This window comes from Protopterus annectens, chromosome 4.part1, assembly GCF_019279795.1.
Source record: "Protopterus annectens isolate FY-2018-M chromosome 4.part1, PAN1.0, whole genome shotgun sequence".
NCBI classification, from domain to species: domain Eukaryota; kingdom Metazoa; phylum Chordata; order Ceratodontiformes; family Protopteridae; genus Protopterus; species Protopterus annectens.
The window spans coordinates 110,328,645-110,352,385 of NC_056734.1; positions in this window are offsets into that span (position 1 = coordinate 110,328,645).

The window sequence follows — 23,741 nt, forward strand, 5'->3', positions numbered from 1 at the left end:
GAAGACAAACATTTGACAATATTAACAGAATATTGATGATCCAAAGGGTAGCAGATAGTAAGAAAATACCACTTCTGTTGGTGGATCTTGATGTATTGAAGTCATTTGACAGAGTAAGCTGGGAGTTTATGAGCAGGACAATGGAAGCATTTGCATTCCCTGATAAAAGTATAACGTTGATTAGGGTGGTATATGAGGGATCAGAGGCAAAAAATTAAAGTGGGTGGGTTCCTCTCTGATAATTTCTGTTTGAGTAGGGGAACCTGGCAGGGTTGTCCTCTTTCTCTTTATTTGCATTATGTTTAGAATAATTGATAAAGAAAATAAGGGACTCAAATTCAAGGATATAAATGATATAGTAGTCAAGAAAAGCTGGCTTTTTTGCAGATGGTATTATTTTATAACTGATAAAACCAGAATAGGGCATTTCAGTTTTGAACATTTTGAGGCAGTATCAGATCTTTTCGGGATACAAAATGAATGTAGCCAAAACACAGGCAATAGCTGTAAATTATGTACCCACACAAGAATTGGTTCAGCAATATCCATATTTATGGGGATATGATGAAATGAAGTACATAGTATGCATTAAAAATGATTCTAATGTAGCAGCGATGGATATGTGGGAAGAGACTAAAAAGATAATGCAAAAACAGAGAAATTGGAAGCTTTATTATATAGATAAGGATAGCAGTATACAAGCAGCTAAAAACGTTTTAGTCCTTTTAGTTTTATGTACGGGTCAGGCATATTTGTATCAACCAGAGGAGAAGTTCTGGATCACAGTTATTAAAGAGCTGAAGGATTTTATCTGAGAGGGGAAGACTGCAAGAGTCAAGTGGAATAAGTAGATTCTTCCAATAGAAAAGGGCAGTTTTGGATTAACTGATTTGAATGGGGTGTTTCAGAGCTACACAATTAAGGCTCCAATACATAGCACAAGCAGAAACCTATAATTCAAAATGGAAAGGGATGATAATGAAATTGTTAAAGCTCAAGAAAGTAGGAGATACTGGGATTTTGGATGCATACCTTTAAGGAAAATAATATCAGTGTGGAATATTATATTCATAAAGTAGTAGAAAGTATTCGAATAACTAAGCCAACATGAAAGATTCTGACACTAGGGATGACTGCAGTTAGGGATACAGACAAAAGGCAAGAAGGGGCTGGAATTTATTGGAGAAAACTGGCAAAAGAACCAAGGTGTTGGGAGCAAATAATTAAAGAAAGGTAATAGAATGGGAAGAGGCCAAGAATTTATTTGCACTGCAAGCTAGAGATTGCCTTCCATATCAAGGATTGATATCAGAGTGTAAACATAAGTAGGGGGATCCTAAGCAAAAGTCTAGCACTGGTAAAAGGAATAATTAGTGCAGCATATAAAGTATTGTATGATAACTATAAGAATCAATCAGTGGAGGTTAGAAATGATTGGGAAGAGAGATTGGATAAGCAATTCACAAGGAAACAATGGTGGAGGATATATGTATGTTTCCCAAATGTGCAACAAAGTCTAGAAGATTTAGCATATTTGCTTTGAAGTGTTTACATAGGTTTCTTATAGATTTACTATCATAATGTTGACTCACAAGCAGGCTAGTGAAATATGGTCAAAGCACCTCTGCAAATGTTGCACTGCCGAATTCTAGTATACTTGAGACAAATACCAAATATAGAAACACACTACCACTCTGGCCCAAGGAACACTCACTACCATGGGTCCAAAAAAAGAGCAAAGTTGGACAGTCGAGAACGTTGGTATTAGCATTCCCACTATTCAAGATGCAAGACATCAGGGTGGTGGATTCCATAACATCTGAGGAAACAATGGTGGGGGATATATGTATGTTTCCCAAATGTGCAGCAAAGTCTAGAAGATTTAGCATATTTGCTTTGAAGTGTTTACATAGGTTTCTTATAGATTTACTATCATAATGTTGACTCACAAGCAGACTAGTGAAATATGGTCAAAGCACCTCTGCAAATGTTGCACTGCCGAATTCTAGTATACTTGAGACAAATACCAAATATAGAAACACTCTACCACTCTGGCCCAAGGAACACTTACTACCATGGGTCCAAAAAACGAGCAAAGTTGAACAGTCGAGAACGTTGGTATTAGCATTCCACTATTCAAGATGCAAGACATCAGGGTGGTGGATTCCATAACATCTGAGTCAACATAATGATAGTAAACCATTTTCATACCTCAAATAGATTCCAAATAATTTTTCCTCAGGTAGACAGTAAGTGGAGGTGGGATTAAGAAGAAAGAGGTAATTGGGAACATATTTTCTGGAAGTGTAATGAGTTGGCAGAGATTCCATGCAGACTATTCTGTCAGACATACTGGGAGATCAAATTGGTGTAACTAAGGAAATTATTTATTTATTTTTTTTAACCATTGTATAGAATCGGAGTTGCCTGGACATAGGCCTTGCTGAGTGTAATTATGTTGGCAGCCAAAAAGCAATTACTAGAAAATGGAAATCAAAGTCTAAACCAGCTATAGTAGAAGTAAAGAATATAGTAACATGTAAAATAAGTGGAATTGCAGTCTTTAGTAAAGGGTAGTGGCAAATTACATAGAAAAAATGGGAATTGTAACAGTACATGCAGATGAGGAATGAGGTTTTTTTAAAAAGGCAGGTTTTGAATGAGCTATGTAATGTTTGACTGACAATGACTGATCGATTATAAGTGGTGTATAGTGTATGCAACTAAAATTGTCAGTATGGTTTGTGATGTATAGTGTTTGCATCTAAAATTGTCAATATGGTTTGTTTTCATTTATATAAATGTATGATTTAAATGATTTAATAAAGATGTTTCTTGTTTAAATAATACAGAGGAGAAGTTGTGGATAGTAGTTAGAGTTGAAAGATTTTGTCTGGTAGGTGAAGGGGCAAGAGTCAAGTGATGTAAGCTGATCCTTCCAAAGAACAAGGTGGTTCAGGATTACCTAATTTATAGGGCTATTTTAGAGCTACACTTTTAAGGCTGTTAAAAATAACGCCAGCAGAAAGTTGCAATTCAAGGTGGAAAGTAAAGATAAAATGGGGTTGGAAATACAAGGAATAAGGAAATAGTGAGATTTTGAATCCAGGTCCTTAAGGAGCATAAAAGTTATACAATATATTTTCATAAGAATTATGTCAATATGAGAGTGGAGAAAGATTCCTGTAATAGGGATGACTGCATTTAGGGGTATATAGAATAGGCAAGTGGGAGTAGGAATTTTCTGGGGTTAAGTGGGATAAGCTGATCCTTCCAATAGAACAAGGTGGTTCAGGATTGCCTAATTTGAAGGCATATTTTAGAGCTACACTTTTAAGGCTGTTAAAAATAACACAAGCAGAAAGTTACAGTTCAAGGTGGAAAGTAATGATGAAACATTATTGGAAATTCAAGGAATAAGGAGATGGTGAGATTTTGGATGCAGATATTAAGGAGAATAAAAGTCATACAATATATTAGTAGCAGAAAGTATTCTAAGAACTATGCCAATATGAGAATGGAGAAGGATTCTGGCAATAGGGATGACTCTAATTAGGGGTATATAGAATAGGGAAGTGGGAGCAGTAATTTACTGAAGGAAACCACCAGAGTAACCACAGTATTGGGAGCAAATTGAGTGGAAAAATAATAAAGTAGGAAGAGGCCAAGAAGCATTAGGACTGCAGAGTGGAGACTCTCTCTCCTATCAGGAATTGATATTAGAGTATAAGCAAAGAGACAGGGATAGAGGAATGTTAAGTTAGAGCCCTGTGCTAGTAGAGGTTTAGTTGAATCTTGGACCGAAGCGTCTGTTGAAAATAGGATAATTAGTAGGGCATATAAAATATTGCACACAATAACTATAGGAATCAATCAGGGGAGGTTAGAAAAGACTGGGAAGACAGATTTGATATGCAGTTCACAAAGAAACAATGGAAGGACAATAGGTATGATTTCAAAGTAAACTTTGTCATTTAGGATTACACGTGTAAATCTAAACGAAATTGAGTATCAGCTCACCATGAGAGTACAAAAGATACATAGGATACAACAAATACAACATTAAGACATATCAAGTAAAGGAATTGGAAGACTAATGACTATGCCCAAGAACATAAGAAAAAAAAGCTTAACCCTCTATGTAGTCATAAATACTGTATAGTAGCAGCATGACAGCTGAGTGATTATTGCGTATGAACTAAAATTGTCACTGTTTATTATTACATGAAGCAAGTAACAGGCAATTGCACTTGAATGTAAATATAGAACTAAGTAAATAAATATTGCACAATTTTCTCAGTAACTCTCACCACACTCTGTAGCTCCTTTTCAGCTACTGTACAGTTCCCAAACCAAACAATGAAGTTGCAGGTGAGAATGCTCTCAGTAGCTCCCCTGTAGAAGCTGGAGAGAACAGTAAGTGGAAGCTTTTCTCTCTTGAGCCTTCTCAAAGTAGAGATGTTGATGGGCCTTTTTGACCTACTGACCAGTATTCACAGTCCAAGAGAGATCTTCTGAAATGTGTACTCTTAGACATGTTGTAGTTCTAACCCTTTCCACCTCTTCACCATTAATTTTGAGTGAGTGGGCAGTTGACCTTTTCCTGAAGTCAGTGAAGATTTTCTTTGTTTTATTGCTGTCTGGTTTTAGATTGTTTCTCACACACCAGTCAGTCAGATAGTTGACCTCCTCTCTGTACATTCTTTCATCCTCTCCCTTGATGAGGCCCACAACCATGCTGTTATCTGCAAACTTGATAATATGACTGGAGCTGTGTTTTGGATAACAGTTGTGGGTAAGGATGGTGAACAGCAGCGGGCTGAATATACATCCCTGAGGAAAACCAGTGTTGAAAATTATGCACCTCGAGGTGTCAAATATGCAGTCAAATCTAGAAGATGTAAGATTTTGGCTTGGAAGTGTTTTGCATAGTTATTTTTATACCCCAAGCAGATTCCAAAGTATTTTTCCTCATGTAGATTGCAGATGTTGGAGATGAGGAAGAAGGTTAATTGAGAATATATGTTTTGGGAATGTAATGAGTTGGCAGACTTTAAAAAATACAGAGAGTAGTCTGTCAGAAATACTGGGTGAGCAAATGGGTGTAGCTAAGGATTTTTTTTTTTTTTGAGCTGGGATACAGGATCTAATTTGTTTTACAGGATTATAAGGCCTTGTTGAGATGGCTGCCAAAAAAGCAGTTACTAAAAATGTAAAGTCAAAACCCACCATATTTGAAATAGTGAATATTGTAACAGAGGTAAAAAAAACAGAAGTGGGATTACAAAAATAGGTAGGAAAAAATTACATAGAAAAAAAATGGAAATTGTGGGAGCAATACATGCAGAAAAATGTTTTGGAGAAGGAATGAAGTTTAAGGGAAGGCATGAGTTGACCAGCTTATGTAATGTTGGATTGATTATAGTGTACAGGAGAGTATATGTGATGTATACTGTTTGTAACTGTAAACATGTTCGTATGTTTTTTTAAATATACGTGTAAGTTTGCCTGTCATAATTCGCTTATAAAGTTGTATTCAAGATGGTGACTCTTTTAAGGTCCAATTGCCCATTCTGGACTCTTATTAAACACTATTGGTAGCGACATGACATGCCTCAAGGATGCCTTGACTTTGTTAAACTTATGGGTGGATTGTAAAGTATATATCACGTTTTATATCTTTAATGTTTAGAAGGACATTAAAAGGGGGGAAAACTAGCTGTAAACAAAACTATTTTTGTTCTTGTTTAAAATATTTCATGATATAAACTGCATGTTGTATACAGTAACACAGTTTTGTGCGGTGTGTAGTCAGGGGTATTTTAACTGCAGTGGAGTCTTTTCAGTAACTGTTGTATGTGCTAAATATGTTTAAGTAAGTACATTTTAGTTGTAAGAAAGATTTTACAGTATAGTGAGAAAAAAGGCTGGACAAAACCAAGTTTAATGTTTATATGCTGTGATCTTGGGCTGCTGAGGTGGGGTGTAAAATTGCAGTGATTATATTATATGTAGAATAAGGATATTTTGTTTTTTATTTTACAAAGATGAATGTATAGATTACCTCATGCTTAAGCTGTAAACAGCTGTTGGGCTTTAAAAATAAGGCAAAATTATGAAAGTCATGAAAATGCTATGCTTTTTACAACTGCAAAGATGTTAGCCTGTTTGTTTTCCACTGGCAGATGGTCAGTGGAATTGAGATGTCTGCAGCTATGTATTCTTTTCTGAGTGAAATTTACAAAGACTCATTGCCAAGTATATTTCCATAGAGACAAGCTATGTGAAGGTGCAAGCGGTTAATCTTGAGAATTCTTTGCTGAGGGAAATGGAAAATTTAACAGTACAAGGGCAAACAGTTCAGTGAAAACATTAAGTGGAAATTATAAAAGGTAATCTGCCTGGCATTGTTAATACTTTATGGCAGTTACTAGAACAGTGTACAATTTAGTTTTATTTAAAGATAATCATGCAGTTTTTCTTAGGGCTAAAAGTTAGTTTTCTGAAAGCGTACAAGCGGTTTTCATATCTGGGAGAGGAAGAGAGAGATAAGAGAACAGACAGCAATTAGTGTAAGTGGGAGCACAGGCTGTAGCATGTGATTTAGTATGGGTAATCATAATTTTAGGTTAGATAATACATATAGGTGCAGCCATCAATTTTGAGCAGTTCTTTTCTGGAGGGTTAACCTTCATGTTCCAAAGATGTACATAGTTTAATGTGTTTTCCAAGCTAATAGGGGATTGGGGGATTTTTGAACTTCGTTTTTTTGTTTGAGGGTTTTCATAAAAAAAAAATGTCTTGAAAAATGTGACATAGCTTCAAATGGCGATGAGAAGAAACAACTGTGCAAAATATCAGCCTGCCAGTCATTAGTGTGTGCATATAGCACAAAAGATGGAACTACAGATTAAAAAAAGACTGTTATGTATAATAGGTGGGAGGTTATAGCATTTGATCATGATGGCTATGCTGTCCATATTATCCCGGAACATGAATGGCCTTACAGGTACAGATAAAAAGGAAAGACTTTTGAATTATATTAAGAGATGCAGTGTGTAAATTGCAGCGCTGCAGGAGACACATTTGAAAATAAATGAACATGTGAATTTGAGAGAGAGAATTTCAGAATTGATATTCAGCTGAATATCAGGGGCAGAGGAAAAGGGAAGTAATTATACTAATTGCTAGAGGGGCTTCAATTGTGATATATGATGGAAAAAGAAATTTGTAGATTTATGGTAGTATGTGGCTGTTGGCAAGGGAGAAGGATAACAATGACTTGTATTTTTATTCCACCGAAAATTGCTATTATGGAGCTTAAGAAAATTTTGGGAGAAATAATCAGCTTTCAGCAGGAAGTGTTATTTATAGGTGGGACCAGAATTTGATTTGCAATAGTGAGAACGTATCAGAAGGGACAGTATAACAAAAGAGGATAGATTTCTGAAGTAATTTATGAAAATGTTTGTTATGGAATATGTGTGAATTCAGTAATAGGAACTTGGAACATAATTTATTATCCCCCTGAGTACAGTAACGGAGTTACACTGGATAGAAATTATATTTCACAGAAATGTGCATTTAATTGAAAGCTTCGACACACATCCACTAACTCTGTTTGTGCACCAATAAAAACGAAGATAAAATGCAAGGTAATAAAGCAAAAATAAGACATAGTCTCTTTTCCACCTATCTGTTAAAAAGAGAAATATAAAGAATGGGTAATGGAAGTTATTTTAGAGTTAGGGAAGATACAAATATCTTGAGACGTAATAGCTAATGATTGTTATAAAATGGAGTTTAAAAATATGGTTGGAATAAAAGAGAAAGAGACCTGATTAAGAAATAATAGAAATTACTTGGAGGGTCTGACAAAGGTTTAAAGTATTGCAGAATAAGGGGAATCTCACAGAACAAAAGGAGGAGCAACTGCAGAGTGCTAAAGAGAAAATAAAGTTGTATCTTGGTAATAAGCATGAATTTAGAAAGATTGCAGTTAAGCAACTATTTTTTGATAACTCACGAGCACAAAAAAATGCTGAGTTGAGCAACAGAACTTTGAAAGGTTTGTTGCCAAAACTGGGAACCTATAACAAGTAAAATAACCTGTGTTCCTGTAGAGATTTTAGAGATATTCTGGACATTTTATGAAAAATTGTATAAAGCAAAGAAATGTGGAAACCAAGAAAGAGTACAAATGGAAATATTTATGGAAGACTTAATTATGTGAAGGTTAGAGGTAGACGCTGCTCAACAGTTAAGATAGGAGGTGATGAGATAAATACAGTGATGTTATAATCAGTCTTCAGAAATGGATGTATTGTGGAAGTTTGGAAATTAAGAGGGAAGAAAGTGATAAAGATTTAAAAAAATTCATTTTAACAGTATTTTAAAAGGAGGTGAAGCAAAAACAGCTTGAAATAAATCGGTGGTGGTGGTGTGTTACCTAAAGATGGCAAAGACATTTCAGACCCAGCTTCAGATAGACCCATTTCAATTTTAAACCATGATTTTATGGTGCTTTTGTCTATACTAGCTTAAAGAATGGCAAAGGTGTTGCCAAAATTGATAGATGTGGATTAGTGTGGTTTTCTGGAGGAGAGGCAAATATTTGACAACATTAGTAGAATAATGATGATCCAGAGGGAAGCAGAATATAAGAAGATACCGCTGTTGTTGCTGGCTCTTGATACAGAGAAAGCATTTTACAGAGTGAGCTAGCATTTTATGAGTAGGGCATTGGAATCATTTGCATTCTCTGACTCAATAAGGTTCAGTAGAAGGATATCTGAAGAATTGGAGGCAAGAATTGAACTGGGAGGTTTCCTCTCATATAAGTTGTGTTTGACCAGAGGAACCAGACAAGGATGCCTTCTCTCCCTTTATTTGCTTTATATTTGGAGCCATTGCCAAAAAAAATAAATAAATAAGGGACTGTGAAATACAAGGATATAATTTTTATGGTAATCAGTATTTGCAGATTATATTATTTTGTACCTGATAAATCTAGAAAAGAACATACTGTTGCGGAACGTTTTGAGACAGTTTCAAGTCTTTTCAGGATATAAAAATTAAGATAAAACAAAGATTATAGTTGTACTTTATGTACCCACAAATGGATTGGTTTAGCAATACCAATGTTTTTGGGGACATGATAAAATTAAGTATTTAGGAATGTGGATTAAAAGGCTTCTGCTATGGCAGATAAGGATGTGGGAAGAGACTAAACAAAAGTTCATACAAACATTGAGAAGCTGGAAACTTATTTATGGATATGGATAGTAAGATGCAAGTAGTGAAAATGTTTTTAGGTCCTTTAATGTTGTATATAGGTCAGGTATACTTTTATCAACCCAAGGAGAAGATGTTGGCAATAATTAATAAAGAATTGAAAGACTTTATCTAATAGGGAAAGAGGGCAGAAGTTAAATGGGATAAGTTGATCCTTACGGTAAAATAAGGTGGTTTAGGTTTACCTGATTTGAAGGGATATTTTAGAGCTACACAGTGAGGGCTCATATACGTAACACAAGCAGTAGGTTATAATTCAACGTGGAAAGGGATGATGAAGCAAGGAGGAAATTCAAGAAATAGTGAGATTTTGAATGCAGATCACTATGGAGGATAATAACCATTGCACAACATTATATTTATAAAGTAGCAGGAAGTATTCTAAGAACTAAGCCAGTACGGGAATGGAGAAGGGAGATTTTGTAAGTAGGGGTACAGAAAATAGGCAAGAGGGGGCTGGAATTTACTGGAGAAACTTGGCAATATAACCACAATAGTGGGGAAAAAATAACTCAATCAGGAAAGGTAATAGATTGGGTTGAGGCCAAGAAGGCATTTAGATTGCAGGCTAGAGACTGCCTTTCCTACCAGGGTTTGATCTCAGAATGCAGGCAAAGAGAAAGGGATTGGAGTGATTTTAAGTGATAGCAGGCTGAATGGTATAATGTTTAGTGTTGGGTGAATGAAAGTGAGTGTGTTCATTTTACCTAGTTACAGCCCCTTTTGGTTAAAAAGGAGCAAAAGAGCTTTAGTTGAAAGCCACAAACAACGTCTCTAGTAAAACCAAGTTCTTACAGCTCGAGCATTTACTTACTGTGTTGAAGCTCATCTGCTCTTTTTTTTAAGCTTGTTTGAATTCGGTTAGGTTTTCCACTGCCGTCGCGTGCCTTATTTTATAACTGACCAAGTAACCACAGAAAACGCAAACTGTAGACAATGCCACCAAATAGTAGATAATAGATGGTAATCCAGGAACCAGGCCAAGGTAGAAACTGTAAAAGCCTTTACTCACACAAAGAATTGAGCACTTTCGTCATCAAAAACTTCATCAGAATCACTTTAAACAGCACACACCCAGTCCTTAAATACCCCACCCTATTGAATATCACATGACTCTAACAATTTCAGTATCAAATAACTACTAAATGTTAAAAACACACTAATCCATAAAAAATACTAAGAAAAACACACCCTAACAAAATATGACATAGTCCATATTTGAACGTTATCAAATATGTACTATTGCGCTGTTTAAAGTGATTCTGATCAAGTCTTTGATGACGAAAGTACTCAATTCTTTGTGTGAAAAAAGGCTTTTACAGTTTCTACCTTGGTGTGGTTCCTGGATTACCATCTATTATCTACTATTTGGTGGAATTATTTTATAACTGTTCAGTGAAGAGAATCAGTGACTGGTTTCAGCTGTCAGAAGTAAATGGGTGGAACTGATGCTCGGTGTAGGAGGTCAAAGGGCAGGAGTACAGAATGAACTTAAAGGAGCTGTTTCGTAGCACAGATGTTTGAAATTTAAACCAAGTTAAAAGTCAAGTGCTGCCAAGAATATGGTAAGCATAATTAGTTTAAATGGCAATCGGATTTTGTGTTATTATGCTAGATATTTAGTAGAGTTCTCCCTTTACTGTATATTTAGAATGGAAATTGCTTTTATATTGTTTCACTCATGCGCGCGCACACACACACACACACACACACACACACACACACACACACACACACACTCAGTCACTCACCTGGGGGTAGTTTAGAATTAATTGATATACACAATCCCCCAGATTCTGTATGCCTTGCACAGCATGCAGGATTAGTGCAGGAGCTCTAGCAGGCAATATGTCTGCTATGCGACCCAGGAACAGCCTGCAGGGGTGTGCATGAGCGTTCCTGCACTAGTCCTGCACAGACTAAGCCCCTGTATCCAAATCACCCCATTTGCAGGAGAAACCCATACAAATGAGGTGACTTTGTGATCTAGGAAGCTTACAACCGGCCGTGCAGAACTAGTGCAATCTGCAGAAATGTACTCGGTTAGTAACTGAGTACATTTCTGCAAAATCCAAAACAGAGCCATGACAGCTCAAGGCTGCATATCAGTCAGGAAGCATGCCAGTGGCCAAGTATAAAGCCATTGCCATTGCAAACAGCATAAAAAATAGAAAAATCAACCTTTTTTTTTTTTTTTTTTTTTTTTTTTTTTTTGCCAATCTCGGCTGTTTAAGAGTAAGGCAGCGGTAGGCAAATGGGATCGGGGGGGGAAATAACAAAATAAACCTAAAATAAGTATTCTAACTAAAATCACTATTCTGCCATGCAAGTCAATGGCAGGCAGAAGACAACATGGCCAGTGAGTAGTGGTTGCTAAGGGGGGAGGCTCAGTGTGAGACATGTAACTATGCATTAGCAGGCAACCCTATGCAAATGAGGGGAATGATATTGAATCCCAGTTTTGCCCAGCATGCTAGTCAGGTCCCAACAGTGTAAGAGTAGGAATAGCTTGGTGCAAGCCTAGGAGGTAGCTGTCATCATAGGGGGTGTGTCGGGCATATACTGTAAGGGGACTGGAGCCCTGTGGCTTGGGTTTGTTCCTAGCTTAGCACAGCTAAGCAAGGGGGTGTGTCTGACCCTGCCTAGCACTCTTTACATTGCCTAAGTGGGTGTGCGCACTGCGCATCAGGTTTTAAAGGAAGAAAAAAATAGTTAAACCAGGAAATAGCAGCACTGTGCACATTTGAGCACTCTGTTTGCACAGCGCACCCCCGGGCTTAAACAGGAAGGCAATGTGAAGGGAAAACAGCAGTAGGAAGGTAATCAGGGAGAACTAGCATAACTGGCAGGTGAAATGTATCAGAATCAGCCAATTTCGCAGGCAGCAGACCAGCCCATCCCAGAACACTACTATAAACTATGCAAACACCTTCCTCCCTGTTTTTTCCCCACACTCTACACCACCGTGTATACAAGAGAGGAACTTTTAACAATCATAACAACAAAATGATAGGGGCTGCAATAGCTATCATACAATTTGTGGAAGAGAGGCTGAGGGTAGTGAGGATGTGAATGCTGTCGGCCAACCCACAATGAGGAGATGGAGAAGAGTGTACAGACCCAGGGTAACCTACCAGGGTCTACATGAGCTGGATATAGTGGAGTGCTATAGGGTGGACAGGGAACTCCTACAGCAAATTGTTGAGCTGTGCCGGCCACGCCTGACACAACCAACAGAGGAGAACCCATCCCAGTGGATGTGAAGATATGTGTAGGCATAAGAATACTAGCTACAGGTACCTTTCAAAGGCCAACTGGGGATATGATGGGGATCTCACATGCATCAGCATCCAGGATACTCCACCAGTTCCTGGATGCCATGTCAGCACATGTCGGTGAGCACATATATTTCCCCAACACCCATGAGGCATTGGCCAGCAATAAGCAACTGTTCCACCAAATAGCAGAATACCCTGAGGTAGTGGGTGCTATAAACTGCACGCACATATGCATCAAGGCACCACCCAGTGAGTGGGGTAGGGTCTACATCAACTGCAAGGGCTTCCCCTCCATCAACTGCCAGGTCATGTGCGATGCCCAGGGAATAATACTGAATGTGTGTGCTGGCTGCCCTGGAAGCTACCATGATTCCCACATCTGGCATCTGATGCAGCTGTACCAGAGATTTGCCAATGGGGACATCCCTCACAGTCACCTAGTGGGGGATGCTGGATACGTACTGGAGCCGTGGCTGATGACACCCATCAGAAATGCACACACACACCTGAACAAGAACTCCATAATGAGGCACACAAACAGACCAGAATTGTAGTAGAGCGTGTGGGATGCTCAAGTCATGGTTCCGGTGCCTGGACACATCCGGTGGAGCCTTGCAGTACTCACCAGCTGCATGTACCCAAATTGTCATTGTATGTGCCATGCTACACAATATGATCCTGTGGAAACCGCTACAGCAGGAACAGCATGGGACAGGACCACACAGCCCCCCACCATTGCAAAGCCAGAGTGACTCAGAGGAGGAACAACCTGAGCCTGCCCCGGTAGGCAGAAGGAGGCATGCCCAGTATGCCCTGGCCTTGGCAAAGAGGCAGTGCATAGCACATACACTGACACAGGAGGGTCCCAGGGAATAACACCCCTCTCTGACTCTCACATACAGTAAAAGGGATGCCAAACATGACACTACCTGTGCTCAACCATGTGTAGGGAGTGTACTATGTGCATCCGACATAGGCAGTCACACATGGCAGTCAGGTGGGGTTCACATACCCAACAACAGTCACAGCCAGCAGGACAGGTGTAGACAAGCACAAACAAAGGCTGTGCTATGTCCTCTGAATGATGCCCATGGGTAACCTCCTCCCCAGGCCTACACAGACAGACCACAGCAGGTCAGGCAGTGGGACATTAGTTCTGAAGGGTAGAAAGTCAGTAACTAATATGTAGGTAAATCGAAGCTAAGATCTGTAGTACACTGGTATCCCTCTAGTCAGCATGATAGGTTAGAATACAGAATGAAATGGAGTACCTGCCATACCATTGCAGTCATAGCAAATGTGCACAGGTGTCAGGTGTGCTCCCCCATCCTACGTAGTAATGTAATAACAGTCTGGTGTGCCCCCCCAGTCCTGTGTAGAAATAGGTGTGCCCCCATCCTACGTAGAAATGTAGTAACAGTCAGGTGTGCCCCCCAATCCTGTGTAGAAATAGGTTTGCCCCCCCCCCATCCTGCATAGAATTGTAGTAACAGTCAGGTGTGCCCCCCCAATCCCATGTAGAAATGTAGAAATAGTCAGGTGTGCCCCCCCATCCTAGTTAGAAATGTAGTAACAGTCAGGTGTGCCCCCCAGTCTTGTGTTGAAATAGGTGAGCCCCCCACCCTATGTAGAAATGTAGAAACAGTCATGTGTACCCCCGAATCCTGTGTAGGAATGCAGAAACAGGTGTGCTCCCCCCAACCCTACTGAATTATGTAGTAATGGTCTGGTATGCCCCCCAATGTGATGTACACACATAACAGTCAGGTGTGCCCCCCACAACCCTATGTAGAAATATAATAACATTTATGTGTAGGTCTAATACTAGTGGAGCACAGATGCACAGAGGTGGCCAAGGTAGCAAGATAGGTTGTAGCATCTGCACAATATGCAGGTATGTGTGTGTTAGGTTGGTGTGTGTCCTATATCGTGTGAGAATGGTCAGTATATATGCATGTTGCAGTAAGTCTGGTGGCCATTGCCTGCCAAGGCTGATGACAGGGATAAGTCCTCACAACAGTGCCATGCACAATACCCAGCAGTACAACACAAGGTAGCAGTAAGCCATTGCAAATGTATGGTGGCAATATGTGTCACCATCTGAAAGACTGACATGGCATGGCTGTTGGTCAACATATATAAGCAGTACACAGGGGAAACCACCCCAGACATACAGTATATATTGTGTCACTGTGAAATGGACATGCCCTTGGAAAAGTACATACAGGTATGCATCACATTATTCAGTCTTGTAGTGGGGGATACTGGTGTCTGCCCAAACACTCGCAGATCACAAAGGAGGTAGGACTGATGTAGTGGGAAACAGCTGATGTACCGGCACATGCAAGCATAACTGGAATGCCTAATGCATGTCTATGTGCCAGATGCAAGTAGTGTCCATAGCACACACGCACCCAGCTCATGCAAACACCACCCACAGGCACCTCTCTGGTCATATCCCTGCTGTGCAGAATGGGTACAGTAAGACCCCACCTGTATATGGCAATAGCGGAAGACTGCAGCATGCAGTGCAGGTGTCCCTTGCAGGTGTGTCCCGAGCAGTAGGTAGCACCCTGCCAGCATCCACACCACCCTGAGCAAGACTGTTAGGAGGTATTGGCATGAACACCTATAACACCTACCCTGTCACCCCAAGGGAATATACTCTATGATGGTCTGGGACTGTAGGACTGACAGAATGCAATGGCCTGCCACATCTGGCATGCAGCAACACCCAATGCCCCACAGGCATCTGCCAAAGGCCTGTGTCTCACATGTAATGCCAATGCATGTTATATCACGGACACCCAAATAACATAACACACCCCACATAAGCAAGGCCATGTAGACAAACTACAGTAACATGTTCACCATGTCCCACTGCATGAACTGTGGACCAACACTCCAAAATAAAGGAGGTGAATACGCCACAACTATCGAAGCAAACCAGGTAGACAAACGTAGAAATAAAACCCTTTATTCAAAAAGTAAGCGCTTTCATGTTACATAGAACGCTTCATCAGACTTTAACAGAACAAAGAAAACTCAAACCATTTAAATGTATGTGATGCACCAATAAAACACCTTTTTCATGTCACATGTGTTCTAAATGAAATTACATCATTTACTTTAAAAGGCACAAGAGAACAAAAATAATATATTAAATATGTACAAAAAATATACATAAAAACACATATGAAAACATAAAAACACACTAAGCATATAAATATACTAGATAACTTAATGTTTAAATGGCCTATCTAATAAAAATGGTTTCAATGATAACTTATCATTGAGACCATGACCTTTATCAGCAGCTAGCTTAATTATCCACCTAGCCTCTGTCCTTTCTGTTTTATTTCCAATATTGCCTAACCTCTCTAACAACTGTCCTATAACCATGAATCTAAATACACGTGTAATATCATTCTGCAGAGTGTGTTTAGCCAGGGCGTTTCCCTCATTCTCCCTGTGGATAGCATAAAGATGCTCCCTAACTCTTTCCCTCAATGTCCTATTAGTCTTACCTACATAGAAACATTGACACTTCTTACAAGAAGCCAAATAAATCACGTTCCTCGATCTACAATCTGCATATTCATTGAATTTATATCTGACACCAGTGTCAGGATGTATAAATACATTGGAATTCATTATATATCCACATTGATTACAAGTACGACAGGCATATGTGCCCTTCCTCTGGGAAGTAACCATATTTATAAGTACCTTATCGTAACAAAGCAAACGTTTGAGGGACTTAGTATTTTTATAACTAAAGGCCGGTCTCTCACCAACCAAATCCTTAATATCATCATCCAATTGCAAGATGTTCCAGTGTCTCATAATAATATCGACAATGGATGTGTTATTATTAGTAAAAGGAATAACTACCCTTCTTCTATCTCCTTTCTTCTCAATAGGTCGCTTATAGGTATTTTCATTCCTTTTAATATATGGTAATCCCATCTGCTCACGTTCCATGTCATCCATTAGATGAAGATCATTACTACGATAGCCTCTATCCATAAAATCACGTTCTATAGCTATAACTGCTTCAGAAAAACTTGATCATCACTAGTTATATGTGAACAACGTTTTATTTGGTTCCTGACAATATTCCTGTGTACATGTGGCGGGTGCATGCTACTCCTATGTAAGATAGCATTTCTCCTACATGGTTTCTTAAACACTTTTGTCTCAAAAACACCATCACATTTACTAAGTGTGACATCTAGAAAGTCTATTTTATCCTGTGAAACTGTGCTAGTTAGTGTAAGAAATGTAGTAGTTCCATTTATATAGGTAACCAAATCTTCTAAACTTTCTAGATCACCTCCCCAAAACAAAAAACCGTCATCAACAAAATGTTTATAACATTTAATATATCTAGAGAAAATCAGATGTTCCAAAACATAGGCACTCTCCCAATAGGCTAACACAAGATTAGCATAAGAGTTAGCACACGAGGTGCCCATGGCTACACCTTTAGTCTGAAGATAATACTCACTATCAAAAGTAAACACATTATAATTAAGAACCATTTCTAATAACATCGTAATCCTTATAACCTGACTATTATTTAACCCTTTACTAATCAAATATAACCTTAAAAAATCTAAACCTATTTCATTGGGGATACAGGTAAATAGAGACACCACATCCAGTGTCGCCATATAATCTAACTCTCCTATAGTTTTATCTTCATTAAAGGGTGCTAAGGTTTCTAAAAACTGTTTTGTGTCACGTAATACAGATTCCGTAGAGTCTACTATAGGTCTCAATTTCTTCTCTAAATAAATTGACATAGTCTCTGTCAACCAGCCTCTACCCGATACTATTGGTCTAAGGGGAGGATTAACCATGGTCTTATGTATTTTAGGAATACCTCTAATGGTTGGTATCATGGGTTTCTCAATTAAAAAATACTTACATAAATCATTGTCAATAATGCCACACATCAGCATGTCATATAAATCTGCATGCACTGTTTTAATTAATCTATCTAAATCTAATTTACTCAGTTTCCTATAGGTAGTCTCATCTGAGAGCATCTCTAGCATAGTATTATTATAATAGCTGGTATCTAGTAGTACAGTATCTCCCCCTTTATCAGCTGGTCTAACTACTATGTCAGTATTATTCTGTAAATCCTGTAACGCTAACTTTTCACCTCTGGTAACATTATAAAAATCTGGTTTAACTTTATTCCCCTCAAAAAGTCATTACTACAAGCTTTTTCAAAGCTATCAAGTAAAGGATGTAAGGCAGGAGTATAAACTGATGTTTTTTTAAACAACATAGTGCCAGCATTCATCACATCATTATTACCAAACTGTAAACCAAGTGCAACATTTCTGGTAAAACATTTAATGTCCACTACTAGATTACTTACATCAACACCTTGTGAGGGAATAAAAGACAGACCTCTATTGAGTATCTTCCTCTCACTGTCCGACAATGTGTATGTAGATAAATTAACAATCAAGTCCTCACTACAGGTTTCAGGGCTTTCTTCTGAAACTCGAACTGCCCTCCAGATATTTTCCTCTTCCTGGTTCCTTGTTGTGGAGTCCAATTCTGCCTTTGATCCGGACGAAAAGGGAGTGGAAAACGAAGGGATGTGGTGTCATTATCTCCAAGAAACGAACATCCAACTGCTACTGCTGTCGTCTTTTTGCATACCGCTTGTTCTGAACAAACGGCTGGATGCACATCGCCAGTCAAAGAGGAGTGCACATTGGAGCGTAGTTCCATACTCAACACATCAGCAGGAAGAGAAGACGTCAACGCGGAAGTGGTAGGAGCAGAAAGATCCGTACACATAGCTAAAGGTGTTGGAGCACTAGCGAGTGTTGCATCATAAGGTGCCCTGGTGGATTCCCTCAGCCAGGAGAAAACGTTCCCCCTCGAGAAATCCAGACAGTCTCTCTCTAACTTCGTTTCCTTCGCTAATAGGAACTTATTGTCTAGCGCTTGCATAGTGGTGATAATATCTGAATAAAAGTCTTCTCTTTGCATTTCAGTGAGAATAACAGTCAACCTCTTCTCTAACGCAAGGGCTTCAATCTGAAGCTCACTTTCTATAGTAGTGTACTGTTCAATTAGTAGCTTCATATACGCATAGCTAGTATCCAGATTCAACTGTTGCCACTTGGATAACAGTTGAGGATATGCTGAGCCAAAGGTAGGCATTTTCAATAAACGAAGACCTCTAGGAATCACTTTAAACTTAATGCATGCCTCCATATGTCTTTTCTGCCATTGAGCATTTTTAATCTTGCTCAAAACATCCTCCAATTTCCTCATTAGCTGCAAAGTATCCATATGCCAATCAGTACCCTTATGTGTAAGAGCTGCTTTAGCTAGCTCGGCATAGGACAATTTCAATAAAGGATTAATAGCCACTGAAAACATATTAGTAAGACCCAATGGTCTGGGCTCCAATAGTCCATTAGATGCATTGCTGGTTCCTTCTGTCATGTCCCTGATATGAACAAAATAACAATATCTCAGAAACAAGATCAGGTACAGGGTAAGGTATCGCCTCAAAAAGCAAGAAACAATCCAAAATAAAGGAGGTGAATACGCCACAACTATCAAAGCAAACCAGGTAGACAAACAAAATAAAACCCTTTATTCGAAAAGTAAGCGCTTTCACGTTACATAGAACGCTTCATCAGACTTTAACAGAACAAAGAAAACTCAAACCATTTAAATGTATGTGATGCACCAATAAAACACCTTTTTCATGTCACGTGTTCCAAATGAAATTACATCATTTACTTTAAAAGGCACAAGAGAACAAAAATAATATATTAAATATGTACAAAAAATATGCATAAAAACACATATAAAAACACACTAAGCATATAAATATACTAGATAACTTAATGTTTAAATGGCCTATCTAATAAGAATGGTTTCAATGATAACATCATTGAGACCATGACCTTTATCAGCAGCTAACTTAATTATCCACTTAGCCTCCGTCCTTGAGTCCTTAGTGGACCAACACTAACACACACCTGTGATGGGGCGATACCCTTAGGGAAAGTATCAGAGACTGTATGCATAATGTACAGAAGAGGTTAGAATAACAGAGGAGAGGTGGGAGCATGGGCAGCATGGAATGTGCAGGGTCTGACACCAAGCTGTGTGCAGACACTATCCCTGGCTGAAAACACATACATGGGTGGCTACACACCTGCCCGTACACCACAATACGATATATGTCCTGACCCATGGCCCCTGCCACTGGCTGACCTGTGCGAATCTGTACAGCTGTGAGGCATTGCCACAGCAAGATAAGCCCATACTGTCATGCTGATGGGTGTGCAAATATGGGATGCTCTGCCAGTACTGTACCAAGGTGCTGAACCAGATACACAAACCCAGCACCAAGTGTCTGCAGCTCCCCCTCCAGAATGGCATAACTTACCATGAATACGTAGGTACACAAACAAGGCAGAAAAACTAAATAAATCCAAAACAGGTTTGAGAAATCAGCAACACAGTCCAAAAATGGTCAAATAACACTGTTTATTCCACTGTTTTAAGCGCTTTTCATCAGCCTGATAGCAAACTTCTTCAGAAACAGTTACAGCTGTAAAAAAACTTCCTTTTAACTAAAACAGGTGATCAGCATTCACCAATTGCATTACTACTTTCTGCTTGAACAAGCATAATTTAAAATTAAAGTGAAGACTACTAATAACCAGAAATAGAACATCAAGATAAGTCGACACATTTAAAAATATAAACACCTCAACAACAACAGCCACAAGATACATATATAAAACCATTGAAAGTTATTTTAAGTAATTCAACCATTACCTAAAGAATATGTGTTTGACGAAGAATGACTCATCTCTGCAAGCTCTTTAGTTTAAGAATGCTACTAATTGAGCATGAATCATTCAACCCAGGGAAATTGTAGGCATTCAGCCTCACCTGCCAAGTTAATTCCAGTTCTTCAAGTGTGAGTGGTCTAGGGCCACCGCTACTGTCATACTTGGCTTGATCAATAATAATAAATTTAAATGCATGTTCTTTATTAGAAATAATATGCTTAGCCAATGCGTTCTCTAGTTTACTTTTATTAATAGCGTATTGGTGTTCATAAATTCTGTCACAGAGCCTCCGCTCCGTCTTTCCTATATAGAAAGCAGGACAGAATGTGCACCTAGCCAATTAAACTACAAAAGATGGATTACAATTGAATCTGCCTTTCAATTTATAAGTTAAACCATTAACCTTAAACAAATTGGTGACTTCAACAAATTTACAGTAGTTAAGGTTTTGACATTTATTCATCCCAGTATTTCATACTACTGGGGTGTATTGCTGTTCTAACACGGTTTTGAGGTTCCTCCCTCTTCTAAATGTCACCCTAGGGGTCTCACCTACTTTGGCATAAATATTAGGATACATCTTAAACAGGTCCCAATTTTTCTGTAATATGTCCAAACATGCATAACTGTGTGAATTGAATGTAGTAATAAAGGACAGTGTAACATTCTTGTCCTCTAAAGCCAATACTCTATTGGTCATGGCTAGCTGTTCATCTACTACATTGTGCATACTAGACTGTGTCAGTAGTGATTTAACATAGAGTAAAGGAATATATACCGTATCCACTCTCTTAGTGGTAACCTCTTGGATTAGAGTGTCCAGGGGGGCTCTGGGTATCCACGATGCAAAAACATGCTTTGTAAAACAGCACATTCATCATAAAAGTCTTCATCCAGACTGGTATTCCAGAGGCCCTCACTAACTGGCCCTTAATAACTGACCTCTTGTGGTGGAAGGGATGGCTACTAGTAAAATGAAGGAACGTATTGGAATACGTATTTTTTCTGAATATCCGTGCTACATAACTATTGATAGTGTAATTTTTCACTAGACAGATATCCAGATATGCTATAGTTTCAGTGTTGAATATGGAGGTGAATTGTAAAAACTGTGTGGTGCTGTTAAAATATTCCAGCACGTGTTCACTATCACACTCATCTCCATTAATAAGAATGAAGATGTCGTCCAGGTATCTTGTATAGAAGACAAAGGAATCACAACATGTGTTATTATTGAACACGTATTGTGATTCCCAGTAAGCCATGACCAGATTTGCAACACTAGCTCCGCATGGTGATCCCATCGCTACCCCTACTTTTTGCAGAAAAAAATGGTCTTGGAACATAAAATAATTGTTGGAAAGAGCCAAGTCTATAAGTTCCATGACCAAACTAATTTCTGCAGCTGTAGCATTGTGTTTCTTTAACATGAGAGCCACCCATTCTATAGCTACCTCGTGGGGGATACAAGTGTAGAGGTCTCTCACATCAATTGTGAGAAAGTTGAAATTCACATTGAACTCTAAGGCTTCAATCTTTTTCAAGAAGGACCATGAATCCTTACATATTTGAGACTCGTGACATAGATACTTTTGTAAAATGGCATCAACCACTTTAGCACACGAGTATGTTGCTGAACCTCTACTATCCACTAGTGGTCTCAAAGGGGGATTCTCAATACACTTGTGAATTTTGGGGATACCAACAATACACGGAGATCTACGGTACAAAGTTGTCAAATAATTATAAATCTTCTGGTCAATTCTACCTTCAATAAATAAGTCTTATATACAGTTCTTGATAGAACTATAAGCTTTATTTACCTCTGAACGTGAACTAATAGTGTTTGCATCTGTGTTCAAGAGTGCATTCATAGGTTGCTGATAATCTAAGTTATTAAATACAACTAACCCTCTACCTTTATCTGGTTTACAAAACCGCAGTCCTTGTGACTTGATGAAGTGTAAATATTCACATTCATCCCTACTGATGTTGTTAGCCACTCTGTGTTTAAACCCTACCTTAATGGCATGCCTAATGTCCAGTTCACAAAGCTTCTCAAACAGATCCAATACAGGATGCAGTGGAGGGCTATATGTACTTGGAATATAGAAATTGTCAGGGTTACCAGTATTCAATTAGTCACCCATAATTAAACTCTATAGTAGTAAAATTATAGAGCTTAAGGTCCCCTGATTTATTCAAGATGATCTCCGGGTATTGATGAACAGGTTCAGCTGGATCATTCAAATTACTAGTGGGGCTATTGTTAGCATGTTGGTTAGGACTAGTCCTATTAACACTACAGTTGTCAGCATCAATCACATTATTGACATTCTCATAAATAGTCAAGGTTCTCTCCACCTGCCTCAAACAACTTGCTTGACAATTTACCAGTAACTAATTCGAATCAACGTAACAATACCCAGGAAGTGAGTGAGACTGTCAGACTGGATAACACAGAGGTTATCATCATTCATTCACAGGTCGCTCTGTCTACTTTGCTTATGCCAATCAGCGGGTTTAAGGAGCCAAAACGTATCGGGTTTACCGACTCGGGGTTTCCCTGCTAATATTCCTTCTACTTCACCTTTGGTTCAACAAGGAGTAGCAGTATCGAACGGACACGAAGGAAATATTGGTAGTCCGCCTTTTGCAGCGTGGTTGGCTAATGGTTTTTGTTTATCAGGTGGAGACAACCTTGACAACTTTCGTAAACAATCTGAGCAAGGTAACAATTCAGTTTCTGACAATATTATTGAAAAACTAAAATCATTTGATGTCTGTCTTGTTAAACTGAGGAAGTTACAATTGGAGATTTCATACTTCCATGAATGCCTCACTCAGAAAGTAGTTCCGAAAGGTTTAAGACGTTCCTCTTACCCCACGGGGTTGGAGGCTGGTTCTGCCTTTCATACTGAACTGGTCAGGTTATTTGACCATCAGGGTCTTGAGATGCTTGAAATTATGGTTAAACATTACAGTTTATGGGTTGAGGAGCTGTCTCTATTTGTGACTGAATTAGATAAAAGTCTACAGTCAGACATGGAATTTGTGAGATATAAGTTTGAGTATGGTCGCGTTTTCACCAGTATCGTCCAGTATATGCTCAAACTGAAGTCTAACAAACTTAAAAAACTAGAAAGGGATTGTAAAGCGTATCAATCAGGCACTGCATATCCAGACCCTTCACCGGCTCAAGTCTGGAGAAAAGGTAACATTCTACGGGATCAACCTCATAATTCTGGCGCTAATTTCAACGCCACTATTTATGAGAATGTCAATAATGTGAATGATGCTGACAACTGTAGCGTTA